Source organism: Cricetulus griseus, chromosome 7, assembly GCF_003668045.3.
Source record: "Cricetulus griseus strain 17A/GY chromosome 7, alternate assembly CriGri-PICRH-1.0, whole genome shotgun sequence".
Taxonomy (NCBI): Eukaryota; Metazoa; Chordata; class Mammalia; order Rodentia; family Cricetidae; genus Cricetulus; species Cricetulus griseus.
In genome coordinates this window covers 28,960,774-28,980,999 of record NC_048600.1, presented here as the reverse complement: position 1 = coordinate 28,980,999, position 20,226 = coordinate 28,960,774, and the positions used below count along the sequence as shown (strand labels likewise).

At 44.1% G+C, this 20,226-nt stretch overlaps 1 pseudogene; it reads right to left on the bottom strand.

Annotated features, from left to right (window-relative positions):
- Positions 1-12,529: 12,529 nt before the first annotated feature.
- LOC100754508 lies at positions 12,530-13,126 on the bottom strand (annotated as a pseudogene).
- Between the last annotated feature and the right edge of the window lie 7,100 nt (positions 13,127-20,226).

Below are 20,226 nucleotides of genomic sequence, written 5' to 3'. Positions count from 1 at the left end.
ATCTGATTTTTCTTTATCATATTCCCCGTGATGTACCTTCCTGGTACTGACCACTGGTTGGCGTTAAAGGAAAATGTGATTTTGTCTCATGGAGTTCACACTTTTATTGCAGAGGCAGATAAAGTTAAAGAGATGGCGGTGTGATCCTAGTGATGTGAATGAGCCCTTGCTGTTGCAATCATTGGTTTCTTCATTTGCACAGTGAAGCAAAAGCAATTCTTTATGGAGGAGTTGGAAGGATTAAGCAAGGCAAGCATTCAGAGGATTGGACTCTTGGTGGGTCTCCCTAGGACTCCCCTGGATTGGGGCTCACCCTGTGTATAGACTCCCAATGAACTCAGTCACCCCAGAAACTCCTGGGGTGTTCCAATGTCAGCTTCATTTTGCATAGGGGAAGTGAAAATTCCTTCTTGCTTAGGTGTCTTTTTCTTTCAGTTTCGGCTTAAGTTTTTTTTTTTTTTGTTTTTTTTTTTTTTTTTTTTTGGTTGGTTGGTTTGGTTTTTGTTTTTTAAACCACGTTTCACTACCTACCCATAGTCCCATGCTAATTTACATAGCACACCAGGCTCTACCTTGGCCAGCCCCCTTCTCACCAGAGTCCCTGTACTTGGCAGCTAGCCATGAAGGCTGCACTCATGTCTATGGACCATGGACTCTGCCTGTCAAAGCAAACTCTTGCTATAAGTGAGACCTCTCAGTGATAGAAGTCTCTCTGGTCCCTCCCTTTCTATCACACAGCTAGAGGTCTGTGAAGGCATCAGCATATGAACACAGTCCCGGGCATTTTGCTAAGGACACACCTGATCATAATCCAAGGGAGAGTGTGGTTCCTTGTCATGGACAGAAAGTGGGAGATGGGAGATACACCCTATCTGCAGTTGGCTAGCAAGGAATGTGACAAGGCACCAAGAGGGGTAGCCAACAGCCAGGTGTGTGATGGTCATGGGGGGCACAGCCTGACATGTAGCCAAACTGAGGGTGACATTTAAGAATCTCAGATGCAGTAGGGAGGCAGGCAATGGAAGCCTAGGTTTTATCTATCTGCAAGAAAGCTGACTACCCGGTAGGATGGTCCCAAGTATGACAGTGTTGGAGATAGCCTCTTTGGCTACCACAATGACAAAGAAATTGTCATGATTTCAATGAATTAAACAGTTCCCACTGTAGCACTGTGAGATGACAGTTGTCATGTACATCCTCAGGCCATTAGGAAATCTGGTGAGGCAACACCCATAAAAACCTCTTCACAAACTGCAGCATGGGGAGCAGACATGAGTGGCCAAATACACATTCCTCAGCCCTCTCTACATGTTCACTGAAGGCAGTAGGTGACCATGGCTGTAATTGCTTCACTGTGATGCTTGCCAAGGAAACAGTGTAGGAAAACATGGCAGATACCTGGCTGATCTTGTACATGGTGATGGGGTGGAGCCAACTGAATGGAAGAACATTCAAAAGAATCCAGCTGGGCTATGCACAGGCACAGAGTGAGTGTTCTGATTGCAGACACTAGCCAACAGTGGCTGTTGTGGGGATGAGGAGACACTGAAAAGTGTTACTGTAGATTATGAGTGGGTTACAAGCAGGTGACCGTGGTGCTTCTAATCCCAAGTAGAGGCTACAGTGCCAGTACAGAAAGTCAGAAGGACCCTGGGTTCCCAGGTTGATTCTGTAAGACAGTGAAGAGGTTTTTCCATGTCTCTAAGCCCAGCTCTCTCTAATCCTTCTCTCTAAATGTTCATATGCATGTGAGAAGGAAAGCTACCCAGATCCAAGCCTCTGCCCACTCTTCGTTAGGGCCTCACAGTATTCAACTCAATGGACCGAGTCTCGGCATCTTTGTTGCTGAAATGGACAATCCCATATTTACAGTATATAATGGGATGTTCAAGAGGACTGTACATTTGTCCAGTCCAGCAGGGTTTGATCTGTTGTAGTTGTACTCTGACTTTTCTTATTGACTGCCAAGCTTCCTTGAGGAAAAAGACCATCTTCAGACATCTTTCGATTCCTGGTCTTTCTTTCTACTTGATGACTGGTTAAGTCTTTTCCCACCACCACTCTTAATTTTCCATGAGAAGGAGACTTCCTCTCCCAATTCCAATGAATCAGAAAAATGGACTCCATTCTTCACTCTAGAAAACAAGCAAAACCTCCAGGCAGTCAGAGCCTGGTCCAATCTGTTCCCTTGGTTCCTTGTCCTTCCAGGCAGTCTCAGCTATGATATCTGGAAAGGTTTGAGGTGGCACATCTCCAGACTTTCTTTTACCTCTGCCACATAGTTGGTCATATTGTCTCTAGGAGCCAAGGGACACCTACAGAGGCTCTGGAGCTCTCAGAAGCCCACTGTCCTTCAACTGTCATGATAACCTTCCTGTCGTGGAATATTATTTTAACTGGGCAAAGATGTGTTACATCTGTTTATGTTGCTGCAGAATATTGCTTTAACTGTGTAAAGGTTTGTTATTTTTGTTTATGCTGTATCTGTTTAATTATGTACAGATGTGCTGCAGTTGTTTCCCCGTGCCTGCCTAAGGTGCCTGATTGGTCTAATAAAAAGCTGAATGGCCAATAGGAGCAGGATAGGCAGGGCTGGCAGGCAGAAAGAATAAATCGGAGAAATCAAGGCTTGAGAGAAAGAAGAGAAGGACGATAGAAGGGGACAAGTACGAGGGACACACCCAGGGCAAGAAGCCAGGCAGATGCCAGCCAGCCAGACATGAAAAAGCAGTGGAAGTGAGGTATACTGGGGAGAAAAGGTAAAAAGCCCCAAGGCAAAAGGTAGATAAAGAGAAATGGGTTAAGTTAAAAGAGCTAGCCAGCCATTCAGCCTTGATACTGTGGGAGGGGCTTGGTCCTGCCTCAACTTGGTACATCAGACTTTGTTGACTCCCCAAGAAAGACCTTACCTCCTGTGAGGAGTGGATGGGCAGTGGAAGAGGGAGAGGCAGGGGGTGGGAGAAAGGAAGCAGGAAACTAGGGTTGGTATGTAAAATGAAAAATAATTTTTTAAATAAAAAAAGAAGAGCTAGCCAGAAAGCCTGGCACACCCTCCCACAGTTCTATCTTCCGTATAGCATGCTGTGAAAAAGTAGGGACAGGGCAGCCATCGGAGGAATCTCTTTGTGCACACAGCTTTGTGGCCATCAGAGGAAGCTGAGCATCTCTTTGTGCGCACAGCTCTGGCTGCCATCAGCGGAGCCTGGGCATCTCCTTGTACATACAGCACTGTGGCCATCAGAGGAAGCTGGGCATCTCTTATGCACACAGCTCTGGTGGCCATCAGTGGAGCCTGAGAATCTCCTTGTACACACAGCTCTGAAGTTTTTCTGAGTTGCAGGCATGGAGTAGGGTATATTGCATCTCTGAGCTGTGGAGAGAGGGGAGCTCTTTTTGTCTCTTATTCAAGATAATATTTTTATTAATTGAGAATTTTCTACATGCATGCACATCTCAGATTCACCCATCACTCCTCCTCTCTATAATTTCTCTGGTATCTATCCATCCTCTCTCTCTCCCACTCTTGTCTTTTTTTTTTTTTTAAGAGCCCATTGGTTCTAATTTGTGTCTCCCACATACTCATGGATTTTTGGCTATCCAATGAAGCAAAGTCAACCTGCCAGGGATCACACACCCATAAAGAAGCTATCTCCCCTAGCAGCCAACAACTGTCAATTGTTTCTGAGCTTTGGGTGGAGGGGTCATGAGCCCTTCCACATGCCATGTTGGGGTGGCTGGTATGTGGACTCTCTTGTGTGTGTACTCACAGCTGCTCTGAGTTCACAGAGCAGGTATCACTCAGAGGGAAGATCCTGCTGATGTGTGATTTGATTTCTACCCGTCCTTCTGGATCCCAGCTCAAAATTGAGAGAGCAAGGTATACATACCAAAGCTAAAAATTTTCCCAAGAAGTGCATTGACACCCCACCCCCATACGTTTTCATGCCAATATATTCCAGTGCACTGTGATGGTAGAGACTCACTTCCAGCCCCCACCCTGTTTGTCCTCAGAGCCTTATGATGATGGGACTTCATGCATAAGGTGGCAGCTAAGGCTGCTGGGAATTGTGACTTTGATGGCAATCTCCCTTCTCACCAAGACCATAGAGCACCAGAGGACCTCAGCTGACTCAGCAGATACTCACAGCTACCGAGCCAGCAACTGTTGACTTCTGTGTTTGACCTCCATGTTCCCATCATGCAGTGTCACAGCTGTTTGAACTTGATCCATTCAGTGAGCCCAGGATTGCTCTTTGCAGGGACATGTTCCATGCTGCTAAAGAATGTTCAAGAGTGCAGTTGCTACTACCTCTTACTCAGGTTCAAGAGCACATTAATTTGGGTGACAGTCTCAAGCTGGAGGCTGTGCCTGGGTGGCCGAATAGGAGTCCAACACTGGTCAATGGCAGGTGATCAGAGCCACTGCTTTCCTGAGAGTTGGAGAGAAGGGCTACTATAGATAAGGAGTGAAGAAAGCAGGTTCATTTGGCCTCCCACATAACTTTCTGAAGCAAACAGCCATTCCAGGACCAAATACCTGCTTGTTTGAGGTTTTCAAATCACCATAAATAAGCTTAAGTTTGAATTATATGGTTGCAATGTGTATGTAAGGTCAATAAAGCAGTGTGAAGCAGGGAATTTTAATATTAAATGCCTGGCTCAAACAATTGCTCGCAGATGTTAGAGGAGGGCTAGTGCTTTTGGTCTTTCTACTCTGAGCGGATGGATCCTGGGGGAAGGACAGGGATTGGTGGAGGGAAGATCAACCCCTGGCTGGCCCTTGCACCTTCCCTCAGTCATGGAGGGAGGGTGGCCCTGGGCTTCCTTTATTGTTCTCTCTGGAGCTGCCTGGTTCTGCGTTGTAAGTGCCGGAAGATTAAGTTAATGATCTCTCCTGGTGCTGGTGGTGGGGGTCCCAGGCCTCATCCTTGGCATCCAGCCCCAGTGATTTTTCTTGGAAATAAAGAAACAGGCTGTCTAACATCAGGTGGAAACCTAGGTGCCTTGCACAGCCTCAGGTTGGAGAACATCTTTGTCTCAGGTGACAGATGGGTCCCATAATGCTCCCAGACCTCTGGCTCCAGCGGCACCCCACATGTAACATCAACAGTTCTGGCATTCTGTTATCCATTTCCATTAATGGATGACAGGGCTCAATCAGTCCACCCTGCCCACCCTGTGGGAAAAGCCATAGAGAGCAAAGAGAACACTTGGTCACCTTGGTGGCCTGATTTTTGTGTCTCTCCCCCAGCATAGCTCCTTTGCATTCATAGCAAGTGGTGATGCTTGAGTGGACACTGGGATACCATTTATCAAATCCTTATTCCTTTTGGAGTCCTGGCAGGCATGCTACATGTTGACTTGAAGGTGTCAGCAAAGCACAACTTTGTTTTTGTATAATGCCACTAAATTGGAAGGAGGCGTGCTTGTGGGTGACTGGAGGCTCTGCAGGAAAATATGTCTTATTTTTATATAATTCTGTATGTCAGGTTGTTAGTCTCCATTCTGTTGTTTATTGGGCTCTTTTTGTCTTTTTTTTTCCTCCTTGTAGCTTTGCAACCGAGGTTTGTGTCAGTTTTAAGATCCTAGAATTCCGTTTCTATCATAAATTCTCAGGAGTCATGGAGCTGTTGGTGGGAGACTCTGCACCTTTGTGGGCGACTCAGCATCTACTGTCTCCTAGTCTTTGGCTACAGAAATTATAGTATTACATAGTTGCAAGGATGCTCTATTTCTCAGTCTTTCTTCCAATCTAGGAGAGACAAGTTCCTGAACTCTGGAGAGTGAAGTACAAGAGGTTATGACATGTGAGTTTTGGAGTTACAGTTTCAGTGGAGGAGGTAAGCCCTTCTTTCTGCCCTCTACCCTCTACTCTATCCACACATGAATATACTACTTAGCCCACAATGATGAGGGTGGTACCTGAGAGATGGCAGAGCAGTGGGGACACCTGATCGTGAAAATGCCAAGGGCTTACCCAGTCAACTCTTCACTCTTCTTTTTCCTGGGAAAATTAACTACTGAAGCCCAAGACACTGTTTTCTTAGGTTTTATGCCGCATGGAAGCACACATAATCTTAGCTACTATGTTGCTAGAATTTCAAAGTTATGTTTAATTTACTGAGAGCAGAAATATCTCTTTCCTTCTTCCCCCCTCTTTCCTCCTCCCTTCCTTCTTCCTCCTCCTCCTCCTACACAGGGTCTCACTCCATAGCCCTGAACTCACTATGTAGACCAGGCTGCCCGTGAACTCACAGAAACCTGACTGTCTCCTCCCCCTATATGTTGGATTAATGCTGTAGGCCACCATGCCTAGGTAGTATCTATTTGTTTGTTTTGCTTTGCTTTGCTTTTTGAGACAGGGTTTCTCTTTGTAACAGTCCTGACTGTCCTGGAACTAGTATATGTTTCTTAAACAATACTAAGCACAAAGCCTCCTGGTTTTTCTTAGGAGATCATGGCACCTCAGGAGAGACATTGTTGTAAAGTCTTGCTTTCTTTTCCCACTCTTCATAGTCTTCCCTCTTTCCCTCCTTCCAAGATTTATCAGTTACTGTCCATCTGCCAGTGGTTGCACCTTATACTTATGGTGTTTTAATCTGGTGAGCATGGTTGGTGGAAAAGGTCCTTGGAGCCTGCCCTATCTTCCTGCCAAGGTGCTGGGCAGTGTTCTTTCCACCCCTAAACTCACACTCCCTGTGTTCTGTGTTGACCTGTATACGGTTCTCTATATGCCCATGCTGATTGCCCAGCTGTATCCACAGGCATCTGCCTTGAACAAGCTACTTGTTTCCTTCTCTGAATATTCTTCTTCCAATCCTGATGCTTTCACAAGCTGCTTTCACAAGAAACATTGCCCCGAGTGACTCTCTGAAGTCCTTGTTGGATCAGATTAACAGATATTTGCAGATTCAGTGATACCCTATCCTCCAGTCTTTGGTGGGCCCAGTGAGCCCAGGGACAATACTTCAGTGTCACATTGTGGATAGCAGCAGGGCTCATGGTGGCCCCTGAAGCAGAAACAAAAAAGGATGATATGGCCCCAAGCTCCCAGTATGCAAATGGCCCTATTACACCTTACTTCCTCCAGTTCTCAGCAAATCCCACAATACCCCACCTGCTGAGATTGTGCTTCAAAGTATAACATCCAAATCATGACATGTAGTTACATTTTTGTAGCATATGACTATCTTTGCTATTATGCTGTGTTAAGTTTCAGAAGATGTGAACAACATGACATCATAGCATCCTTTTGATGGTTCTGTCACCTTGCCAAGGAATTGCTCCTAAACCAGCTTATTTACCTCAGGGCATTTTATTCTCTGCCCCATTTGAAAGCAATTGGGATCAATTACTACCCTATCCTCCCATGTGAGATATGAAAGTACTGAGAAAAGTCTGGGAAGAAGAGAGTTATGCTACAAAATCAAGAGAGAAACCCTACAGAGAAGACAGTAGAAGCCTAGAATAAATGATAATTTTAAAAAGTCAGATGGGCAGTTGATAGTCTCTCTAAGTATCTGTGGGACTATGATATGCAAGCTGGTAATAGGATATTGTCCATTTTAGCAAAGAATCTAACAAAACAAGAGACACAGATGCCTAGCACAGAGGACTATGGAATTTTACATAAAGGGAAATATGATCTAATGAAGATATTGTCTCTCACTTTGTTGATGTATAGGAAGTTGGAATATGTGTAGGAAGAATAGGAATCATCAGATAGAGCTACTAAGACTTCATGTCAGTCAACAGCAAGACATTAATTTCTGCAGTGTTAGATGGTGGACCATTTTTCCATTAATGTTTGATACATAAACATCTCTTACAGCAAGCCCTAAATCATTGAAAAAGACAATTATCATTTTCATTTTCTTACCACACCTTCTATCCAGGTCCTGCAAAGTTCCTGGGGACTTGGAATTGGTGACTTGAGGCATCAGGCCCAGAGAAAACAGGATTTTGTTTCCCCCTAAGTCTCTGGTCCCATGTTCATACATTGGTCAGCATTATCTTGTATGTGTGTGTGTGTGAGGCTGTTTATTGGCATCTTTGAGGGGATTATATATATTGTTAGCTGACACTGGCTCACAGCTGTCAGTTCTGTCTTGTGCATCTTGGGATACTTCAGTCTTCTTGCACTTGGATGTGGTAGATATGCCTCCTGCACCAATCAGTTTTTTTTTTTTTTTTTTTTTTTTTTTTGTGGTCAACTTGATAGAGCCAAGAGTTATCTGATAATGGAGTCTCAATTGAGGATTTGTCCAGATCAAATTGACCTTTGGGGTTGTCTTGATTATTAATTGATGCAGGAGGGCCCAGCCCACTATGGGTGGCATCATTCCCTGGGCTATATGGGAAAGCCAGCTGAACATAAATAATCCTGCAAGTGAACCAGCAAGCAGTATTCCTCCACGGTTTCTGCTTCACATTCCTACTTCAGTTCTTTCCCTAGCTTCCCTCAATAATGACCCATGGCAGGGAAATATAAGCCAACAACCCCCCATCTACCTAAATTGCTTTTAGTAATGGTGTTTGTAATAGCAAGGCAGGGAAATTGGGACACCTTCACTAATGCACTAAAGTTCAATTTAAACAGTGACATTCAACAGACTTATTTATGACATGAAAGCTGGAACCGGAGGGTGGAGTGTGGCTTTGTCTAACCTCAGCCAGGAACTTGGGTGTTAGTGACTCAGCTATTTCTCTTTTCTCTGTGTACCAGCAAATGATCAAGGGGGTACAATAGGTTTTGCTTTGGGGTCACCAACAATGTTTAAGAAAGTATGGGAGTTAATGCTACTCCATGGGCGATAGGAGTTAACTGTACTTAAAAATTACATATTGCAGTGGGATGCCCAGAAATTAAACTGGAAGCATACCAAAAATGGGCATCCATATTGGCTCTCTTCCTAAATATTTGTGGGGCCATGTGTCAGCCATGCTCTCTCACACCAGTTACAAGATGGAAGCATTTGCAGCACTGAGATTTGCTTGACTGGAAATCATGATGACTGCACTTTGGGTCAGAAGACAAAAGCATATTTTATGTCAGCAGAAAGCAGGTTGCATGACAACAGATTTATGTAATTTTATGCTCAAGAGACAGCATATTTGATGGTACTCAGGAGATGAATAGGTTTTCAAAGTCATGGTCATTGTGTGTTTGGCTGATCTGGGAGAGTTTCCTACTATGATAACCAAGTCTGTGAAACCTGATGTAGCTCTCTGTTTCCCATCTATTCGAAAAGCAATTGTTTGAAGGTTTATGATCTCCAGGGACCGAGCATGGCACATACATGTCATGAATAATGAAAAATATAATATAGATGACTAATAATGTTTCAGGGACCCATTCACTGTTCCTAAGCAGTTAAAGGTACTGTCTCCTCAAGACAATCCTTTGAAGTTATCAATACTGTCATGTGCAACTGTGTCTAGACATATTATATTACTGAGATATTTATACATTATCCAAAGTCACATATGTAGACCAAAACCTGTGAAACTGCCACTGTACTGTTCTACCTTCAAACACACAGTGGAGGCCTGATGCATTTTCCCTGAAAAAGTAAGAGAAAGATGTGATTAGAAACAGCCATCCTATCAGGATCTTTTGACAGATTAAAAAAGTCCTAAAATGTCTGCCCACACTGTTCTCATTGGCTAGACATCACAGACATGCAAATGTCCACAGAGGAAGATTGACAGGGAATGGAGAGTTCTGAAGTTCCCATCAGGACCATTCCTCAGAGGGCTCTCCCTTGAGGAAGTGTGAAGATGGCACTTGACTGGTCTTCATACGTGAGAACAAAGATGTGAATACCGTGTGAACTTTTTATTTGATGTAGTAGAAAGGACATAGAGTTTGATGCAATCCCCATTACAAAGTGAGAATCATTTTGCTTATGCTAAGTGATCAAGACTACATAGACAGTATATGGCACCCAATACAATGGCTGCTGTCTTCATCAATGCCAGCATGCAAACCAGAAAACATCTTTATAGTAGGGAAAGATCTTCTAATTTAGTCTCATGGGCTATTCTTTGCAGGAGTTAAAGGGTACCATTTTCCTTTTGTTAAAATTCACTATTAGCTTGAAGGAATGGCTCCAGACACAGTATGTATGGCTTAGTAAGTAGCCTGATCCACAGAAACCAGTAGGAACACAAATAGCCCTTATATTGTCAATAAGGAAAATAAACATCTCCCTTGATTTCTTAAAAACAAACAAAAACATAACCCTGTAAAAAGTCACAAATTAGGCTTTTCATTAGAATTGAATATGAAATTTTATATTTTCATGGGAAAAGGTTTCTTTACAATACATCCAAAGATGTAATTATCCTATTTTCACTACTTTATGCCTAACTCAATCAATTTCAGTGACCTGGGGAAGTTTGATGTCAGCTTCACTTTGTTCCTCTAACCCTTGGGTAGATTTGGACCCACTGTCTTCACTTCCTGGGCTGCAGTTTCCCCATCCATAAATCAGGGAAACTGGAGATCAGTAACTATGCGGTTTAACCAGTTTCATTATTAAATTCTATAAAGCTGTGGAAGCTGGCCCTGGTCTCTAATCTCACTCACAGTGTATTGTAATGTCATAGTAACCCAGGTGCAGTCACCGTGATTCCATCAGAGAGGACACAAACAAAGCCCAGCCTGCAAGGCTGGGTATCAGCCCAACAGGTGTTTGTTTGTTATTTTTGAGATGAGTTTTAGAATCTGCATTTGAAGTTACAGTTCCATTAAAAAGGGGGGGGGGGCAGGTAAGCAGTCTCCTGCTAGAACCACTCAGTTAAGAGAGCAAGAATCAAATATTCTTGGAATAGTGTGTAGTGTCGTCACTAGTGGATCTGAGGCTTTGGGGTTGGGGAGCAAAAAGGACAGACTTTATCAGAAGATGTAAGCCCCTTTGGGAAGGAGCCCAGGAGCTCCTGACTCCCCCTTGATTCCCCAACTGAGAGCAGTGAAATCCTGATTAAGGAGCTGCTGCTGGTTTTTTGTTTTTGTTTTTGTTTTTCCCATTGCTTCCCTGGAAGCCAGCTCCCTTGATTAATATATAGGGTTCGTCACTGAGGAGGTGCGAAAACATACATTATGCTTTTCTGATGCTAAATATGCACACCTTTTAATCTCTGTTATCCAGCCTATGCAAGAGCCCACCAGAGAAGAAAATCAAATTACATGCTGTATACAGGAGCCTCCCTCCTCCAAAGTCCTGATTACTGATGAGAGAAAGCAGCAAGAATAATAGGATGCCAAAGGAAAGAAAAGGCACACACCCCAACCACAGATCGATTTCAATATCGCTTCTTTCAGGAAAATGAGACACATCTATGTATTTTATTTAAAGTATGAAGTGTTAAGTAAATCCTACGAAGTTCTGAGTCAGCACCTTTAAAACCATTTTCTCTTTGTTGAAGCCAAATGAAAAGTGATCGATCTGACTGGGAAGTGTAGGATTTGTGGGTCTGTATCAATCCACCATTTGGAGACCCTGCTCCAACAGTTGTATTTGGTAAGAGGAGTTCTTGAGGGGATTCATAGAAACTAAAATGCTTGTCAACAGATGAGGCACAAATGTACGATCCGAAGCTGTTTCTGGAATGAGCCATTTGGGGAACTGCCACAAGGCTTGAGATATTTGAAAGAAAATGTAGGCACCACGTGACAACTTTAAATAAAACATGGATGCCTTTGCAAACAGGGAGGGGCTTACTCTTGCTGATCTAGTAGTTTTCCCAGGGGGGAAAATGTATTTTCTTGGAATTAAACAGGATTTTCCTGTGACTGCAAAGCATGCATCTAATTAATTACTGATTGAGTCAAGCAAAGTACAGCTACATCTTTGTCTTGTGAAATACAATGGAAGAAACATTTATGGTTTGGAGGTTCACTTTATCAAAAAGAGTCTTCATCTAACTTGTTTTTTTCATACTAAACACATAGCTTTATTCAGGTTTGATTTTTAGCAAATGCATCAGGGAGAGAGCAGCAGGAAAGGGTGAAGCCCATGGGGGCAAGGCCCTCCCAGATGCCCAAGGAGGGATCTTGACTGCTTCCCGCCCGCCTTTTCTCACAACCCCTAAAGGGGCTTAAGTGGGCTGGTCCCCAATCTGTACAAGTGGTGCTTTGGGGTGAGGGAAAATGGAGAACAAGGTACCAGACCAAGGATAAGTGGGATAAAGGGCACAAGACCATTTGTCGGAATCCACAGCTTTCTGATTCCAAATTGAATTACAAAGCAAAAAAAGGGGGAAGTAGAGGACCTAAACCACAAGCAGTACCCAATTCCCTTTCCCCCTCCAGGGCGGTGAGGGAAGAGGTAGGTAGCTTCACCAAGGCCATGGCTCCCTCATTCCTGGCCAAGGGAGCTAGGTGAAGGGCAGGGTCTCCCTGATAGTTTGAAGGTGTGAGGGGAAAACCAGCCTAGAGCCCAGCCAGAGTGGCACCCAGCTGGGGGAGGGGCCTCTGTAGGCACAAGGATCACTGCTGCCACCAGTGAGTCACCCCGGGAGCCCGTTATTTATCCCCTGCCATGATTGCAGCAGCTGCCTCCTCTGTCATGGCACACAGCACCATGATCAGAATCTCTTCTCCACAGTCATACTTCTGCTTAATCTCCTTGTCAAGGTCTCTCTCAGGCCTACGAAGGCCCTCTTGTACCTCCCCACTGTCCCGGAGCAGAGATAGGTACCCATCCTGGATGCCAGTCAGCTGGAAGTCATTCTTTTTGATGTTGGGGACATCCATATTATGAGTTGACAGGCAGATACCTTCATATTTCTTACCAGTAAAAATGTCAATACCAACCAGGTAGACTTTGGTTGGTATGGCCGCGTTTGCCAGTCTTTGAAGTAGACATCTCGACGACGTTACATGGCTGGCCTTTGAGCACCACAAAACCATTCTTACTTGATGCTGAGCCCTGCACTGGGAAGGTGGCTGAAGCCCCTTCATCTCCTGTCTCTAGGTCCAAATCATCTGCCACTTAAGAGACTTCCACTCCAACTCGTGCCAATGTACTGACTTGATCTTGTCCGCTGGCGGGAGACCGACAACTTCCTCCAAACCTGGTGCTGAAGCCTCTAGTACATGAGGTAGCTTGTTGGAGCCCATTCCCTAGGGTGGGATGCCATGCTAAGATTTAATGCATGGGAGAGGGACAGGGCCCTGTCCCAACCTAATGAGCCAGACTATGTTGACTCTTCATGGGAGTCCTTACCCCTGTGAGGAAGAGTGGACTTGGGGTAGGTTGGGGGCGGAGGCGAGGAGGGGTGGGAGGAGGTGCCTGGTGGGGGTGGGAGGGAGAACTGTGGTTGGAATGTAAAATAAAATCCAAAAAATGGAACAAAAAGAAAAAAAAAAAGAGCCTCCCTCTAATAGACAAAAGAGGAATCTCTGTGTGTTCAAAGATTAAAAGCTGTCCAAGTCGGATAGTTGAAGGGATCCTGTATGTCCAAAGAAATTCAGTTTCTTTCCTAGCTAAGGAGGATTTGTAATTAGCTGGGAGTACATTGCCTCACTGTTGCTGTGACTATAGGAAGACCTCCTTAGGCCCCGGGACTGAGAAAGAGCAAAGAGACAGATCCCTTGACAGGTAGATACTTTTTTAGCGTGCAATTGCAGCCAGCTACTTGCCCATCGCACAAGCTGAAGAGGAGCTAGGTGAAGCCAGTGTGTGTTAATGACAAAGTATTTTAAAATCGAAGTCCACAAAATTGTCAGCGCATTGTTATCGTTGACCTCTTCTCCCTCCTTATTGCCACATGCTAATTCTCCAGGTGTTCTAGGTAAGTCAGTGTTGCTATTGGTTCCATGATTTTTCTGTTCCAATCCCAGTCCCAAGGTCTGCTGAGCCTCAAGACCCTTCCTTGTGGACAATTTCACAGGTAGATGAGCTTGGCCATGCTGGAAATTTTTGTGAAGAATCTAGTGATCCCATCTAGACAGCTCCCTTCCCTCCCTCCCTCCTCCCTCCCTCCCTCCCTCCCTCCCTCCCTCCTCCCTCCCTCCCTCCTTCCCTCCCTCCATCCCTCCCTCTCTGTTTCTCTGTCTCTTTCTCTCTATCTGTCTGTCTGTCTCTTTCTCTCTTTCACTTGAGCATGTTTGAGTTTGAGAGTAACTCAAACTCTAGGAGCTTCATACTTTTAAACAAATATAACTACCGACACACTCTTATTTCACCTATCATTTCCTTGCTTGTTACGAATTTAGGATTATTCTGTGGCTTACATTTGGACCAGCAACACACTTGCATTCTGTTTTAATTATACCACATTAAGCGTCTGTTGTAATGCTCCCAGTGTTCCCCCTGTACTGAGACAGGTGAGTATCAGCCTTCTGAGAGCTCACAAAAAGGGGGAGGAGCAAATCTCACAGGAATAGTGCTGGTATTCAAGGCAGATATGGAAGGAATAGAGAGAAACCTTGACCAATTCATAACTAAAGCTGAGAATGTGGTGAGGTGAGGGGTGTGGTGATAGTAGGTGGTAGATGATTGCCATAGTATCATTGATTTCTCTTCTGAGACTCATAAAAGAAACTTTGAGCATCCCCTGTGTAGGATCCTATCATTGTCGTGGTATAAGGAATTCACATGCAGAATTAGATACTTTGGTCACATACGTTGCAGAAAAAGGAAAGTCAAAATTCAGCACTGGAAATCTAAGAATGCATGACTGTAGTTCCAGAATGTAGCCCTTCATGCATAGAAAACAAAAGGACAGACACTCAGTGTCTTTTTGTTGTGTGTGTGTGTGTGTGTGTGTGTGTGTGTGTGTGTGTGTGTGTGTGTGTGTGTAGGGGTGGGTGATGTAGTGGGTGGGTGTGTACATCTGTGCAGACCGTCAGTCAGTGTGGGATGTCTTCTGCATGATTCTTCACCTCACCCCTTTTTCTGGCACAAGGTCTTTAACTGAACTGGAGCTCACAGATGTGGTCAGACTGGCTAGTGAGCTCTGCGGATCACTCTTCCAGTCTTTGCATCCTGGAATTGGGGTGATAGATGCACACTGTCACCCTTGGATATTTATGTAGCTTCTGGGATCTAAACTGGGGTCTTCAGGATTGTACAGTAGGCACTTTACTGACTGAGCTGTTTAGCCAGTTCTCCGTGTCAGTATTTTCATGCTCACTGCACTTACCCACCAATCCACCCTTATAAATTTACTTACAAGATTAACCTGAAAAGACATCTATACAGTATCATCTATTAAAGCATTGCTTGCAATAAAAAGTCTGAAAACCATTTATATTTCCATTAATAGTAATAATTAAAGATAAATTAGTTGTACTGGTTTGAATGAGAAATGTCCCCCATCCCCCATAAGCTTGGGTATTCGAAAACTTGGTTCTCAGTTGGTGATGTGTTGGGGGTCTGGGAAGATGCAGCCTTGCTGGAGGAAGTACATCACTGGGAGTGGGCTCTGAGTGCTCACAGCCTCACCCTGCTTCCAGTTTGCTTGCTCTGCTTTGTGTTTGTAGTTGAAGAGGTGATCTCTCAGCTTTCTTCTCTGGCTGCTCTCTCCTCTTCCCTCTAAACCAAAACAAACGCTGTCTCCTATAAGTCACTTTTAGTTGTGGTATTTTATCTCAGCAACAGAAAAGTAACCAATGTGTTCAGGCTGCACTGTGTCTCCGTGGAAAAGCCTGTGCTAGCATTAGCAGGCCCAGTGTGCGTTCAGTCTCCAGTGTGCCCTCCCCCCACAAAGAGCACTGGTACCCATCAACACAATAGACATCTTTGTATTCACCAAGAGCACTGAGTAAATTTCATATTTCCTATTTGGAATGGTTTTAATATAAAAATTGAAGAAGTAAGTTTGTATCATATTCTATTACTTGCCTAAAAATTAAAGGTGAAGCTGTGAGATGCCTCAGTAAGTTAAAGTGGTTACCATGGACACTTGATGGCCTGAGGTGAATCACTGAAATGCACAAGGTGAGAGGAGAGAATCACCTCCCACAAGCCTATCTCCTTATCTCTATATACTTAGCCTTTGAAAACACAACTGGAGTGTGTGTGGAGAAAGAGACACAGAGAGACATACATACACAGAGACAGACAGACACACAAAAGCATATTCAATTAATTGAAAACAAAAAAGTGTATTAGTTCATAGATTAATGTATACACACTGTACATGAATACAGTGCTTCTGGGAGAGTACATAAGAAACTGGTAAAATGATTTCCCTGCTATGACAGGAGCCCAGTGTACTTTTTCTTCATTACTCATTCATGCACTATGAACACTATCACATTTTTAAGTATGAGTCTCCTCCTGTGGCTTTTCCATTAGTAGCCAGGGCCTTGGGAGTGTCCTGTTTTGTTTTTTGTGGTTTTTTTTTTCTGCTTTATTTTCTGTAGAGTTTCACTTGTTTTTGTCATTTCTTCAGCTGCACCTACCAATTTATTAATACTCTCTTCAACCATGTTTTGACTGCTACATTGATTCCATTTAATGTATGTTTAATTTCTGTATTCTTGATTGGAAAAATGTCCTGTTGCATTCTTTTAAGTTGGCTTCATGTTTTTACACACTGGCTCTTTTTCTAAGAGGTTTTTGGAAAACTTATTTTTAAACTATTTATTTTGGCTTATGATCTCTAGATTCATATTCCATTATTTTCAGTTCATGAGTCCCTCAAGCCCATCTTTTGGTATTTTCTGTCATGAACGCTTAGGCACCTCTTCCTCCCCCCCACCCCCGTGTGTGTGTGTGCATGTGCACATGTGTGTGTACATATCTGTGTGTTTGCATGGTGTGCACTCATAGTACATGCCCATGAGTGTACAGGTGTGCACATGTCAGTGTGAGCACATGTAAAAATAGAGAAGGATGCTGGGTACCTTCTCTGTATCTCCTCATCCCATTGCCTTGAGTCAGCATCTCTCACTGAACTGTATGCTCACTGTTCAGGTTAACCTGGATGGACGGTGAACTCGAGGGAGCTCCCTGTATCCTGCATCCAACACATGTCCCTACATCTATGCCCAACTTTTTTTTATATAGTTTTTTTATTTTATTAGTTCAAATTAGGAACAAGCTTGCTTCAGATGTCAATCCCTTCTCCCTCTCCCCTCCTCCGCCCCAACATCCCACCTGCTCCTACCCATCTCCCCTCCACTCCCCAGGCAGGGTAAGGCCCTCAAAAGGGGCTCCCCAAAGTCTACCACATCATCCTGGGCCAGGCCTAGGCCCTACCCCATGTGTCCAGGTCAAGAGAGCATCCCTTCACAAGGGATGGGTTCTCAAAATCCCCTTTTTTTTTAAGACCTTACATATTTAATACAGTTATGCCCAACTTTTTATGTTGTTTCTAGGTATTCAAACATAGATCCTTATCTCACAGAGCAAATGCTCTTGTCCATTGATTCATCCCCTCCCCAGCCCTATGCATCCTATTCTTAATGTGCCTTACGTGTTAACAAGGTTTGGTGCAGGACATGGACCCAGCATGCAGTGATCCAGTCCAGCCTCCCTTGCCTAACCTCTTCCTCTCCCTTTTCCAGCCTCTGGTCCTCACAGTTCTATAGTCAACTCCATGCTTTTCTTTCTAAACATTCATGCTTGAGGAAAAGCATGGGTGCTTTTCTTTGTCTGCTTGTGTCACTTAATATAATGCCCTCTGGTGCCACTCATTGCACTGCAGATGGTAACTTCTCAGCTTTGTGATTTTGCTCATAAACTCAGCCTTCCAAAGTCCCAGCTCCCGTCCTTTCTCTCATGTGGGAATCCACAAGGTAGGGCTGGCTGGCTGGTTGTCTATTTGATTCTGTCAAGGGTATCCCCATAAGGGAGATGGGTTTTTCAGTCCAGAACCTGTGGAGCCATGGTTTCTGGGCATCATTGCCTACCAGAATTGTGTTCCTTTGGGAGAAAGAGACAAACTCTTCCCTTTGGATAGATTCTTTGTTTTCATTTCTCTCAATTAGTAGCACTCGGGAGATCTTGATTCCTCAATGAGTTCCCTTCAATTTCCACCCCAACCTCTTTCTGCCTGTGAATTTGACTCTTTTTTTTCTACACAATCATAAAACTTCAGTCATCAAACCTTGGTGGCCTCACAAGTATTCCAGACTACAGCAGACAAAGCTTTGCCCTCCCATCCCATGGCCTTCATTGATTTCCATACTTCAAGTAAAAGATTTTTTTCCTTTCTGTTGCAGTATCGACTATTCCCTGTGTGCATTGAAGGCAGCTTTAAGACAGGTAATCCATATTTGGGGGAAGATATTTATAATATGCAAATTATTCAAGGATGGTTCCCAGAACTCAGGAGGACTTAAGGTAGCTAGGAGCATAGGCCTGTGAACTTTGGCTCTATATTAACTGGGATAGGAAGCCACTGAGTGACACAAAAGAGAGATGGCATGTCCTGAGTCATGCTCTTAGTTGATTGATCATCCATGGTGTTAGGGGAAATGCAAAACAGGGAGAATAGCTGTGAAGTGACTGCAAATAACAGGGATGTTCAGCTATGATATCAGAGGCAGGGTTGTCATGCGGTTGCTAGATTCTGTGTGCATTAGAAAGATCCGACTTTCTGACAGACTGGATACACACTCCAAAAGAAATAGTAGAGCCCAGATCCAATGTCTCCAGTCCTTCATCTAATCTAATTTAATTCAAACCCAAATTCCTGTTCTTCCTTCCAAACTTGCTCTACCCACCATCATCTCTCATTTTGACTTCTGGCAACTCTATTCTTTTAGTTGTTCAGGCCTGAAATCTAGACATTACTTTGACAGGTTTCAGATCTGTGTCTGGTTTTAATCATCTGATTTACGTTTTGTGGGAAAAAAAATAAAGTTCAGTCCTACTCTGAAGTGAGTGTGTATTTCTCATAACCATCCCAGTGGAAAGGAATCAGCATGTGTTGTGGGATTATTATTTAAATGTTTATAGTCTGCCATTTTCTTCACACCAAGGCCCCAGCAGTGTAAGTCAGCTAGGCTCATGCAGGTATTGTCTGCTCCATCTGGTCCTTGGCGTTCTGCAGGCAGGCCCTGGATGGTGCAGTGGCTGATCAGACGGGCTCACACAGGTATTGTCTGCTCCATCTGGTCCTTGGCGTTCTGCAGGCAGGCCCTGGATGGTGCAGCAGCTAAAAGTCCATATGGTCTCAGGTGTAGCCCCAGGTAGAGCATATTGCAGCATGGCAGTGTGTGGGCCCTGAGGCAGGAATGGCTGCTGGGAGGCACGCATCTGAGTGAAGTGGCCACCGCTGTGCCCAAATCAGAGGGCAGAAGGTGTTCTTGGCTCCCACGATGCTCTGCACTTCCAGGACTGGTTGGAGACTGAGAAGCCATCCTGAACTGCAAATGTCATGCCCAGGCAGAATCCAGAGAGAGTGCTGAAAATGTACTATTCCCTGCCTGTTCTCTGCCCTGCTAAATCAGGTAAGGGATCTGAAACAGTGTAGATGGAAACTGATGTGCCTGGGGCCTCAGAGTGGGGTCTCTGCAGTGTGGTCTGTTCTCCAATCATCCTAGCTGTGATTTAGGAGTTTTGTTCTTTCCTTCATTTCTAAATACAGAAGTAGCGATTGTCTGCCTTGAATGCAACTGCACTTGTTTTACTTTTAACTTCATCAGTTGAATCAAGATACAGTGAGCATGCTCTTTAGTCCTTGAACTAACAATGTTATCTTGGAGTTTAATGTTTTCATTCAGTTATGAAGAATCCAACAGAAGATAGTGTGTCGTCGGTCCATTCTTAGTGATACAAGGAAAGACTGTGAACTGGGTGCATGTAAACCACAGAAGTGTCTCACAGTTCTCAAGGTTATATGTCCAAGTTCAACGTACCAGCAGCTGTGCACCTGGGGAAGTCTCACTTTGATCCACACTTGCTCACTTCTTCTCATGCCTTTATGTATTAGAAAAGTGAGCTGATTCTCTTGGGAACTTAATCATGAAAACCACTACCACCACCACCACAACAACAATAATAAACAATAATGATAATGATAATACCCTGTGATCACATCATCCCCAGACACCTCCTACTACCATCACATGAGATTTAAGATCTGAGTATATTGGGCTGGAGTGATGGCTCAGCTGTTAAAGGCTAGGCTCACAACCAAAAATATAAGATCTGAGCATATGAATTGTGGGGCACAGACACACATTACTATAGAAAATTTCAAGATGGGGTTGATCTTGTCAGCCTTCTCTACCCACTGCTCAGTGCTGACAAAGATGCAGCT